Consider the following 12,965-nt stretch of genomic DNA (forward strand, 5'->3'; position numbering starts at 1 on the left):
GGAGAGGCATTCATGCCATTTGGAGAGGGGCGTATCTACAGATATTTAGAATTCTTTTGTAAGGAACTTTTGTAGCTTCTCCCACATATATTTACTTAGTCTATAATTTATTTATATCGGAATGGGTTCATCAATATTAATTTTATTATTTGAGTTTTAACCTAATACTAGTGTTATTGATTTTGCGATCAAATTGTTCATTTTGGCAATTGGAATTTCTTTCAGGTTGGGTCATTTTCCATGCCCTGTTCTTTTTGTTGGAAATACTTCCTTAATTTCTGGTATTCCAAATAGCTCAGGGCTCATCTTGCATTTCACCTTCCCTCATTCCAAAATCAATCATCTATCTAAGGATTCCAAGTTCCTGTTGTTAGAGAATTAAATATAAAAAGTAAAACCTGGAATATGATTTTTGAGATAATATTTTTCCATCTTCACATTTTGAGACATATGTTCCAGGGGCTATTTACCTTGACCAACTAAGATTTGGACATGATGTAAAGATATGTGCAGAGAAGATTTGTACACACAAAAGATATTTTTAAAAATAATGTACTAAGCCCCCACCTCTCACACCCTCAATGGATTTCTGTTCAAGAAAGGCTCAAGGACAATCAATCCAATGGCCTGATTTATCAAGTGGCTTGGCATAAATTAAAAAGCAACAAGAATAACATTCTGTTCAAAAGGATATGGTTTGGACTAGTATCAGGCTGCTAAGGTGAAAAGAATGCATAGAAAGGTGTCATAAAGTAGGAGTGGGAATGATGGTCCATAGGACAGGTGAAATTACAGCCCATGAGAAACCAGAACCTAACAGGTGCAGAAGCACTATGGGATAGTGGATTAAGTAGCCATTTGGTGGAGTTCCCTTTATTGCTGGTATTTATGTTCTAAGGATGATACATTTAATTTTTTAGGAGTACCATCAGTCAATCAATAGATAAAGTTTTCCTGTTGAATTACTATGCATTGTAATTATAGGAGTGAGAATGTACACGCACAAAAAAAAAACCCAAGACAAGAAAAAAATGTACTAAAGTAACCTATGGACTTTAGGTGCTAATTATGTGTCAATGTAGGGTCAACAGTCATAACAAATATAGCACTCTGGTGAGTGACCTTGATAATGGGGAGGCTGTGCCTGGGTTGGGACAGGAGGTATATGAGAAATCTGTATATTTTCTTAATTTTGCTGTGAATTTAAAATTGCTCTAAAAAATAAAGTCTTTAGAAATAAAAAAAATTGAAAATTTGCATACAGTAAGAGTATATAGATGAGAACATAATGTGCAGTAAAAATGAAATTTTTTGTTTTTGTATGGGTTCTGTGATTTTAAAACATGGACAGATTTCGGTATGCTTCACAACTCTTAAGGTAAAGAATAGTTGCATCATCTTAGACACTTGCCTTTTGTTATAATTTTGTGGTTACACCCTCTTCCACTCCTAAGCCTTGGAATGATTAATCTACTCTTTATTAATATCAGTTTATCTTTTTAAGAATAGCATACAAATGGAATCATGCAGTATGCAACCTTTTGAGATTGACTTCTTCTAATCAGCAAAATACCTCTGAGAGTCAAGCAAAATGCTGTATATATCAGTGGTCCCTTTATTCTTATTGCTGAGTAGGATACCAATGAATGGATATACCACACCTATTGAAGGAAATTTGGGTCGTTTCCAGTTTTTTACCCTTACAAATAAAGTTCTCTAGAAAACATATACGAATGGCAAGTAAGCACATACAATGCTCAGCATCATTAGTTATTAGAGAAATACAAAATTAAACAACAATGAGACAGTACTGTACCCCTACTAGGATGGCTAAAGTGAAAAAAAAAAGACTGAATATATAAATGTTGTTAAGAACACAAAGGAACTGGAACGGTGGAGATGTAAAACAGTAAAAGCACTTTAGAAAGTTGATTAGCAGATTCTGAAAAAGTTAAATACAAATCTCCCGTAGGATCTTGCTATTCTAAAACAAATGTTTGCACAAAACAACTGTACATCGGTGTTCACTGCAGCATTATTTATAATAGCTGAAAACTTGAAACGACCCAAATGTCTATCAACAGGTAAGTAGATGAACATGATCAATATATATTGGAAAACCACTTAGCCATTAAAATGTTTGAATTATTGATACACAGAACAACTTGGATTAATCTCAAAATCATGATGCTGATGAAGGAAAGCTAGACAAGAGTTATACAACTTATTCTGAACACAAAAGAATAATAGCAGTTACCAAGGCAACAAAATGACGTGGTTTAAGAGAGGGATAGCCTTGGGAGCAAGTTGTGTGTGTGTGTGTGTGTATACATATATACATACATATATACATATATCTTTTAAAAAACCAATTTCTTTCTGCCTTTTGGGACCCTGATATGAGTAGGGACACCCCCCCAAAATAAAAGAGTAAATAAAAGTCAATATAAAATCTCACTCTCAAGAGTTCTAATCTAATATTCAACAAAATACCAGCAAACCAAATCCAACAGCATATTAAAACCAAACTTAAACATAATAAATAATAGAAATATAAAGAATAAACTCATAAACTTGGTATCAAAATCAATCCAATGAAAATATCCACACAAGAAGCACACCCACATATAATTACAACCCCAAACCAGACGTACATACATATTACTCTCACTACTACTATCTAAACGTAAAAATGTGAGGATTAATTCAGATTAGTCACTGTACCAGACTAGCATACGGGACATGATGAGAGTTCAGAAAGGAACACATAACAGTACCACTGGTCACGTGAGGTACTCTTCTTATAATGTGAGATGACAAAGAACAATTTATATTACAACCTAAATTTTCTCCCATAGCTTAGAGTGAGGTAAGCTGATATGACTGAGATTTGGACACAAAAATTCACAAAGAGAAAGGTCAACTCAACCCCACATGATTTAAATGAGCTTATATCAGAGGTGATACCAGTTTCTACCCCATTTCCCAACAGAACGATGTAACATTGACAATTTACCTTCAGGACCTGCTGTGGCTCTTGATATCCTTTCTCTCGCCTGTTTCTGTCTCACTTAGTCCTCTATTAAGAAAGAATAATCCAAGAAAAATTAGTGGGGGAAGCTAATACAGTATTTATTCACATTCAAATGATTCTTTTGTCATTTCATCCCTTCACACATAATATTTTCAAAAGTTAATATTAAAAATATAAGGAGAGTAACCAGATGAGAAGTTCTGGGTACCATCTTCATCTCTATATAGTGACATCAGAGAGGAGTTTCTAAGCACTGGCAAAGTTCTAGAGTCTGAGAAAGAAGGTGGAATAATGAGAGGGAGGGTAAAGGGATTTGGCGTTCAGATGGAAAGGTTTCTGTGTAAGGACAGAATATGAGTGATTCCACAGCAGGAGACTTGAATAACATAAAATTTATTGCCGAGAACAAAATAGGTTCTTTACCCGGTCCAACTGTTTGTGCACTGAGAATAGGTATTGTCTGTGAACTACACGAAGCTTCCAGAAATTTAAGTACAAAGTGGGCTTGGGGGAAGCACTGACATGTCTTTGTGTTCACTGCCGAGCTGTGACTAATGTGCCTTCTGTGGCAAAGCACTACTGTGACACCGTGTAAAATTAAAACCTTAAGAAACAGGCATGAAATCCTCAACTCAGAATTTACGGCAGCTTTTTGCAGTGCTGAACATCAGCCTTTTACCCGGATACGCCAGGGAGAAGGGACCTCCCCCAAACTGTGACAGACAATCTAATTCTAGAACATCTGGGATGCTAAATGCTAGTGAAAAGGTGAGCTTTGCATGAGATGAGAAACCTGAAGAGCTCAAGTCCTGACATCTGGTCAACATGTATATCACTGTACTCACCTCCGTCCCTACCAAGGGACAGGCAACTGTACTCTGTTTATTATACTTTTCCACATACATGCCTCTTCCTCTCTGACCTGACTACAGGCTCCTTGAAGGCAAGTCCCAGCTCTTATTCCACTATGTAAAATCTGTGTGTTAGAGACATTCTGCAAATGTCTTTAAACGTGTAAAGGGACAAATTTGGCACAATTATGATCCACTCTTCCTAATAACAGCTGGACACTTACCTAAGATCCAAATTTATAATACTGAGAAAGTACCTGTCTTGGATATGTAAGAAAAAAGACTGTGGCTGACTTGCATCTCCTCACACATCCTATCATGAACCTACCATGAAAGTACAGCCCCCCAAATGTTAAACATTATAAAGTAAATTTCTCATAAATAGAACAACTGGATGTAAGTCAAAAGCAATGAAAAGACTCTCCTCTAAACCAAAGAGTTTTGATTAGAGATGATTTATTCAAATTACATAGTTAAGATCGGTGAAATTTAGGGACATTGGCAAGGGAGAGTGAATAATGCAATGTGACATGGTTGTAACGTTATGGCTCTTAGGCCCACCCGCTTCCTCCTTTTCTAATGAACTAACTACCTGCTTTAGAGCTACTTCTGTGTGATTTTTTTCTGAAGGATTTTTGGATGGCCTTTCCCATTTAACCTCCTGGCAGCAGACCTTATGTAATATAGCATCCTAAACGCAGTCAGGAAAGACGGATTTTACACATTATTACCCACATGATCGCAGGTAGATAATAATCAAATTAATTCCTCAAAACTTTTTCAACTGACCAACGGATATTTTCCAAAGAACTATTAAATACTAAAATCCTCAGTGTCCCTCAGAATTCTCTCTTCGGGCAGCCCAGCACAGGCTCTCTCCTCGAACTGTGGACCTTCTCACCCATTTCATTTTATGTTACATATATATACACACACATATATACATACACGTATATACGTACATACCACACATGTATGTGTGTATATTTTTATGTATATACACATATATATTTACTTACCTGTGTGTGCGCGTTCCCCCTGATTGAAGTCTCAAGCTGAAAACTTTCTCTGACACACTCTTCGAGGCTCCAAGTTCTGCATCTCCCTCTTAACCTGCAGGCCCTCATCCCAAAAGACAGTATAGCATGCAGTTAAGATCAAAGAACATATACACTCACTGCTTGACAGCACTGTCATTTAATGAGTGTATGACCTTAGGCAAACTCTGGAACCTCTCTGCCTCAGTTTCCTCATCTATGAAACAGATAACAGTAGTTGTTGCAATAAGTAAGCTGATACACTGAGGAGAGCATCTGGTGTATGGCAAGTAACCAATAAATTGTATATTTTATTTATATTATAATCATCAAGGCTACATTTCCTTGAATATAGAATTTAAAGTAAGAAACAGAAATATCCTGGCTTTTATGCTTCAACTTTTTCCTTCATTTAAATCCCCAGCCCATTTTCAGTAATGGATCTTTCTATAATATACAAAGAATGCAAATGTAATTGGAAAATCATGTTAATAAAAAATAAAGAAAATTATATACCTCTTAAACTAGGATTCATCCTATTGGTATGAATAACCTTATTATTGGTTGTTATTTTCAACTCACCAAGAATCCCTGATGTTTCACTTTTTTATGACACTACTTTCTGTAATTCCCACCCTACAATTTCCTTTACTACAAAATACTTCATACTAACCTCTTTTTCAAGATAAACGACTTCTATGACCTGAGATTATTTCTGACTTAAAGGTTTTGCTAGCAAGCTCAGATTTCATGTAAAGGAAATCAAGGAAAAACCTGATACATATGGGTAGGTCAAATTTGTTGCTTTTACCAAAATTAAAATATCAACAATTCTAAGGGTTAAAATGCAAACACATGCACTTCAGATTTTGGGTTGGATTTATTTGTTTGTAATAGGCTAACTCTCTCTCCTTGAAACAACTAAATAAAATATTATTTTAAAGTCACTGGAGGGCTGTGGAAGAAACAAGAATAGAATGAATAAAAATTCCAGACAGGCGAAAGCCCTCCTAGGTAGCCTGATGATCACCAATTTTCTTTTCTATCCTGAAACATACGATTCAAACACTTGAGCAGCTAATGTAACTTCATCACTACTGCTCTTGAATCTAAGTAATGGCTGACAGGCAGTGTCAGGAGTTACGCTGCTCTTAAGACTAAAGGGTATGGAGAGTTCTGGCCAGGTTGTGGGGTATGCACAGTGGCCCCAGGGACAAGAGAAGAGAGGGATGGTGGGACAGGGGCAGCAAATGGTGTGCAGGGTCATCTGGGGTGCCACCAGCTACAGGGGCCTGCAGGCTCCAGCAGAGGCCGCGTGCCTGGGCAAGATAAGTGTCACAAAGTAAGTGCTCTGCTGACCCTGTGTTCCCCACAGATGCCAGGCCATGCACTGCATCTCATTTCGATCTTCTTAAATCTGCTGTTTTGTGACCTAACATATGACCTATACTAGAGAATTTTCCATGTACACTTTAGAAGAATATGTATTTTGCTCCTGTTGGTTGGAATGTTCTTTATATGTCTGTTAGATCCAGTTGATTTATAGTGTTGTTCAAGTCCACTATTCCAATATTGATTTTCTGTCTGGGTACCCCATCTATTCTTGAAAGGATATTAAAGTCCCCTGTTATTACTGGATTGTCTATTTCTTCCTTTGGTTCTAATATTTACTTTATATACTTATATACTCTGATGTTGATTACCTATATATTTATAATCAGTATATCAACCTAGTGAATTATCTTAGCAATATTGTCTTCCAATCCATGAACACAGTCTGTCTTTTAATTTAACAAGTTTAGAACTTTTTAAATAAACACCTTTAAATTTATTTAGGTATGTAATTTCTGCCAATAAGTCTCTATAGTTCTCATTGTACAAATATCACACTTTTGGTTACATTTTTCCCAAGTATTTTATTTTTTTGTTTGCTGGTTATGTTTATAAAGGTTATTTCTGATTAATTGACTATTTACCATTGTAAACCGTTTCTCATTTTCTCTAGAAATAATTTTTCTTTCAATCTATTTCACCGAATGTTAGTACAACTACTTCAGCTCTCTTATAGTTACTATTTGTATTGCACATATTTTTCCATCTTTTTATTTTCATTCATGCATGCAGAGTCTGAGCATAGCATGACCCTCTGGCTGTTTAACAGGATTTCTCTGTAAAACTTTTGGCTCTTCTGCCAGTTGTTAAGCCTGTCTCACCTAGTTTCACTAGGATACAAGCTTCCTCCGACTGTGTACCAGTGAGATCTCTGTTGTTTTAAACAATGGCCCTGGGAATGGGTTTTCCCGTGATCTGCTCTATATAAAGTCACCCGCTTCCAGCAGAACATCAGAGATGACAGTCTCATCATTGTCCTACATCACTCCTCTTTGGGTAGAACTTCTGCGCCACAGAGCTGGATTTGGAGGGTGGGGAAAGTAAGATGCCAGTCCTGAAAGCCTGTCTTAGCACCTGAGGCAGAACTTCTGCACCACGGATCTGGGGTGCATGATTGGAACAACTCCTGGTTAAAATGCCACAAAGAGATGCCCCAAAACACAAAGAAAGAAAAGCCAATTCAATATTTCCTAATTTTCCAAAGGTCTGAAACGGGGGTTACTGTGCTTGGTAGGGTGGTTGATCTCTTGCTACAAAGGGAAAATCAGACTGCTGGTCCTGAGGTGAGAAAGAGTATGTGTGGAATAAAAGAGATCCCTCAGGGCATCCCTTGGTCTTACCGCTCCCTGTGACTAAGCTCAATGGAAAATGACAACGACCTCCATCCAGGCAGTACTACTAATGCCCCAGGGCCTCTGGGAGTTAAGAACCAAGACCGGCTGAGGTGCTCACTGAAGGCAAAGGGAATAGAGAATGGGTAGTGGAAGAAGGTCGTTATAAATAACAGTGCAACCATGTAACTAGTTACAGAAATGTACAATTGTACTTCCTCTTTGTTTTTTTAAGAATATATTTGCATATATTATATGGCAAACATTTTTTTCCTTCCTTCTATTACCCCTTTATCAGGTAAAGTGAGATGTACTGACTTTAAATAACAGTAATTACATATTTTAAACTTTATATCCTATTGTTTCAGGTACAGGATACCGAGAAGAAGAGCAAACATCAAGGACTTCGCCTCCTCTTCTGGGGAGTGGGTCAGTGCATATTCAGCTGTATGTGGAATAGGTGTAGCACGTTAGGCAGAATTATGGCCGTGTTATGATCTTCCTTTGGAGACTAAGTAGGCTTTAAGGAGGTGGGTTCCAGGTAGACAAGGGGTACACTTGTGATGGTAAGATTTATGTAACAACTTGACTGAGTCACAGTGTGTTCAGGTATTTGACCAAATATCTGGGCGTTTCTGTGTGTTTTTGGATAAAATTAACATTTAAACTTGGTCACCCGAGTGAAGTAGATTATGCTCACTAATGATGGTGGGCCTCATCAAATCAGTTGAAGGCCTGAAAAGAATCCAAATGGTCACCCTTCACTGAGGAAGAGAAAATCCTGCCTGACTGCCTTCAAGCTAAGACACGAATTTTTTTCCTGCCTTTGGACTTGAACTGAAACATTGAATCTCCCTGGGTCTCCAGCTTGCTGGCTTTCAGAATGCACACACACCATTGGTTCTTCTGTGTCTCCAGCTTGCTGGCTCACTCTGTAGATCTTAGGACTTAACATCTTGGGACTTAATAGTCTTTCTAATAACGTGAGGCAATTCTTTATAATCGATCAATGTCGATCTCAATAGATAGTGGTGTGTGTGTGTGTGTCTATATATTTCAACTGATATGATGATATCATTGAGGCTGCAAAGAAACATTCAAAGAAATTGGGGAACATCTAAAACTTGAGGAGGGAGGCAGAATCATTCCATAAAGGAGTTTGGGGTTCAGTAGGGCAGGGCGGGAGGGTCTTTGGCTTGTCAAAAAGAAGGCTTGAATACTGTAAGGTAAATTCTAAAATATAACCTTTTCAGGAGTTTTGAAGGCAGGAAGTGTATCTGGATTATGCAAAGAGGAAAGACTAAGATGCACAGAGAAGGAGGCACATGTTCCTACCCAAAATATTGTTCCCAGTGTGGTCAGTTATTTTGTGGACAAAGCTATAAATACCTGAAGAACCTAGATGGGAGACTTTTTCCAGGAGCCCTAGGTCTCTGAATGGGTGCTTCAGAGAATACTGGGAGGTGGCCCATCACTGAAGGGCAAGTACTAGGGCTCAAGGGACTACAGCATTGTGGCTAAAGCTCCACCCGCCATCACCGATGCCACAGCGAATGTCGTCCAGAGTGCCCAGTACACTACTCAGAAAGGTGCCATTCATATATTAATCTACATTATGTGAATGATGCCTTCCTGAGTAGGGAACTGAACACAGTACAGCCGAAGGTGGCAACCCTGACCTTAACAAAGTGATGTGAAACCCTGCACAACCTACAGCTGAGGCTCTTCCTAGGATGCTCCCTGCCTAGGTTTTAGAAAGCTCTTTAAAGTGTCCTGAGTTGAACCAGCACTAGGTGGCTGGTTCCAAGAGTCAAAAAGTGACAGCTGTGGGCAGGTAGCTATATGTCCGATCTAAGGGCCAGAAGCGATGTCGTACTTGTTGTGCATTACTTCACTCTAAGAGGTGCCAATCATAATTTTAGTCACATGAATGGCACATCCTAAAGTGGAGCACTGCACAGAGCTGAGTTGAAGGTGGGAATCCTGCTCGACCCCCAAGAACCCTCCCCCTCACTATGCCGGTTCAGTCGACACCCCAACACTCAGTCAATGAGGGATCAGCGGAATATGCCCCAAAGACCTGGAAAGCAAGTGCTGTGCTCCCATCTCTCTTCTTCCTTTACCCGAGTGCATACCCCTTAACTGCTGTGCATTTAATGGCACAGATTTGAGGACTGAGAGAAATAAACCTTCTTCCTTTCCTCTTCCCCCTTCCTCCTGGACTTCGAATATCTGCCTACATTATTCTGCTTGTTTTCAATATGACATAGTTAGAGCATGAAAAACTATTTTCTATTTTCCCAAAGTCAGTTGTTAAGCAGAAAGGAACACATAACTCACTCATCATACCTAATATTGCAGACCTGCTAGAGCTCAGCTGGAATAGTGCTGGACAGAATCATCACCTGCTTCACACCTTGATTCTTCCTTATGCCACTATGTAGGCTTTGGTTCGGCATCCTCTTGTCAGAGATGGAGGTCTGCAGCAACAGACGAGGGGGCAACATTATGTACTATGAAGTCAACATGCACAAAAAGCAATACATGCAGCACATGCAAACCTATGTAACATGCAAGCAGTACGCACAAACACAGGTAACACATACAAACACATATAACACATGCAAATAAAAATGCAGATAATGAAATAAACCAAAAGATAATCCATGCAAAACAGTACAGTGCAAACAATAAAAAATTAAAATACTAATGAAGTAACACACATTAAAAAACATCAGGCAACAGAGCAGTAAAAAGGATGCACAAAATACAACAAATTCAAATATACAAACCTTCACAGGAAACAAACCCCCAAAAAAACAACGAGCAAAGAAATGATAACAATGCATAAACCAAATTTCAATGAAAAGATAAAAACAAGAATTCTACAAAAAATAAACAGCAACAAAAAACATAACGTATACTGTCACACATACAAATAAAAACCTCCAAAACATATACACTAAAAATGACTTCACTCCTCAATACACACAAAACCTTAGGACAAACTGCAAAGGAGACCCTGCTGCAGCCTGGCCCATATTAGAGATAGATGCTGCATTCTAGGGCTTGGTGCCCGCTCACCCTCTCCTGTGACAGCTGTGGGTTAAGAGTGACACCTCAAATGCGCAAGAGAATTGGCATAAAAACAGTCACATACACCAAAGGAACAGAATAGAGAGCCCAGAAATAAACCCACGCATATATAGTCAACTCATCTTTGACGACGGTGCCAAGAACACACACTTCAATAAATGGTGCTGGGAAAACTGGATATTCACATGCAGAAGAATGAAACTGGACCTATACCTTACAACGCTCACAAAAATTAACTCAAAATGGATTAAAAACTTACAAATGTAAGACTTGAAACCATAAGACTCCTAGAAGAAAACATAGGTCAAAGCTCCTTGACATTGGTCTTGGCAGTAATTTTTTGGATAAGATATTGGAAGCATAGGCAACCAAAGTTAAAACAAACAAGTGGGATGACATCAAACTAAAAAGCTTCTACACAACATAGGAAACAATAAATTGAAAAGGCAACCTTTAGAATGGAAGAAAATATTTGCAAACCACATATAATAAGAGATTAATATCACAAACATATAAGGAACTCGAACAACTCAATAGCAAAAAAAAAGCAAATAATCCAATTAAAAAATGGGCATAGGGCCTGAATAGATATTTTTCCAAAGAAAATATACAAACAGCCAATAGGCACATGAAAAGGTGTTCGATATCACTAATTATCAGGGAAATGCAAATCAAAATCACAATGAGACATCACCTCACACCTGTCACGATGGCTGCCCTCCAAAAGACATTAGATAAGTGTGTCAAGAATGTGAAGAAAAGCGGTGTTGTGCACTGCTTGTGGGAATGTAAAGTGGTGCAGCCACTATAGAAAACAGTATAGAGTTTCCTCATAGAATTAAAAATAAATATATCATATGATCCAGCACTCTCACTTCTGGGTACTCATCCACAGGCAATGAAAACACTAACGCAAAAAGATATCTGCACCCCCTTGTTCATTACAGCGTTATTTACAAAAGCCAAGACACAGAAACAACCTAGGTGTTCATCAATGGATATAGAAAATGCCATGTATATATACAGCAGAAAATAACAGCCATAAAAAGAAGGAAATCTTGAAATTTGTGACAACATGGATGGACCTTGAGGACATGATGCTAAGAGAATTAAGTCAGAGAAAGATAAATACTGTATGATGTCGCTTATAGGTGGAATTTAGAATGAACAAACAAACAAACAAACATAAAAGCCAAATTCATAGATACAGAGATTGTTTGGTTCTCAGTGGTGAGGGGTAGGGTGTGGGTGAAACGGGTAAAGGTGGTCAAAAGGTACAAATTCCAAATTATAAAATAAATAAGTCCTAGGGATGTAATGTACAGCGTGGTGACTACACTTAACAATGCCGTGTTGCATATTTGCAAGCTGCTAAGACAGTGGGTTTTATAAGTTCTCATCATAAGAAAAAAATATTTTGTAACTATGTGTGATAGATATTCAGTAGACCTACTGTGGTAGTCATTTTGCAATATATACATTAAATTGTGCACTCGAAAATAATATACCTAAATATTTAAAAAAATTGTTTTGCCACCGCCAAAGTTAACCTCTAAGAAAAGTCAAACGGCACCTCAGCATTTCAGGCTCTTGCGCTGCAAATTTCCTGATGAGTCTTTCAGTGTTATTTAGCTAAACTCCAATCCATAGCAGAGCCAATGAATAATATTGAGAACCTCCTTGACAGGAAGTGGGGTTTTAGGTGCCAGGACCATGGGGTCAGAAAGCCTACTTCCTCTTGAGGTACAGGAAAAAAAAAACATACCATATAAACAAGCAGAAATGGTTTACAAAATAGACTTTCTGGGACTTTCTGTGAGACTTATTTGCTGAGAGCATTTTCCCCACATTTTCATTCTATCTCTCTAGGTGTTTTCAACTCTTGTGACAATATTTAACTGAATAAACTCAGAATGAAGTTCAGGGTAAAGAATTTCCCATAACAAATGTGACATTGAGAGATGAGCAGTCAGAATCTGAAGTTCTTGGAGACAGGGAAGTGAGAGGATTTGGGCAAATCCATACCTAGCTGCAATACTTTTCATAGAAAAAGGAAGTCTGGGGTGAAGTAAATAGATCCAAACATCCCCAGGTCCTTGGCCTTTCTACTTCGTTACCCATCATTAATAATAAAAATCTCAGAATAAATAAGACAAACCACATGAGGACATTGCAGTTCTGATGGGGCAGTGATTTCATTTCCATGAGAAAAGGAGAGGGATGA

At 38.0% G+C, this 12,965-nt stretch overlaps 1 long non-coding RNA gene across 10 annotated transcripts in view; it reads right to left on the bottom strand.

The window, feature by feature from the left end:
* Positions 1-2,192: 2,192 nt before the first annotated feature.
* LOC107520735 overlaps positions 2,193-12,965 on the bottom strand; it is a 369,941-nt gene continuing 359,168 nt past the window's right edge. For 9 of the 10 annotated variants that reach the window (XR_004952773.1, XR_004952772.1, XR_004952774.1 and 6 more), the window contains 3 exons: positions 9,995-10,125; positions 4,905-5,007; positions 2,193-3,079 (listed from right to left, as the gene is read on the bottom strand). This is a non-coding gene — a long non-coding RNA (uncharacterized LOC107520735). The remainder of the gene's footprint in view (positions 3,080-4,904; positions 5,008-9,994; positions 10,126-12,965) is intronic. The other variant, XR_004952770.1, reaches the window with a different exon arrangement.

This window comes from Rousettus aegyptiacus, unplaced genomic scaffold, assembly GCF_014176215.1.
Source record: "Rousettus aegyptiacus isolate mRouAeg1 unplaced genomic scaffold, mRouAeg1.p scaffold_m13_p_9, whole genome shotgun sequence".
Classification (NCBI taxonomy): Eukaryota; Metazoa; Chordata; class Mammalia; order Chiroptera; family Pteropodidae; genus Rousettus; species Rousettus aegyptiacus.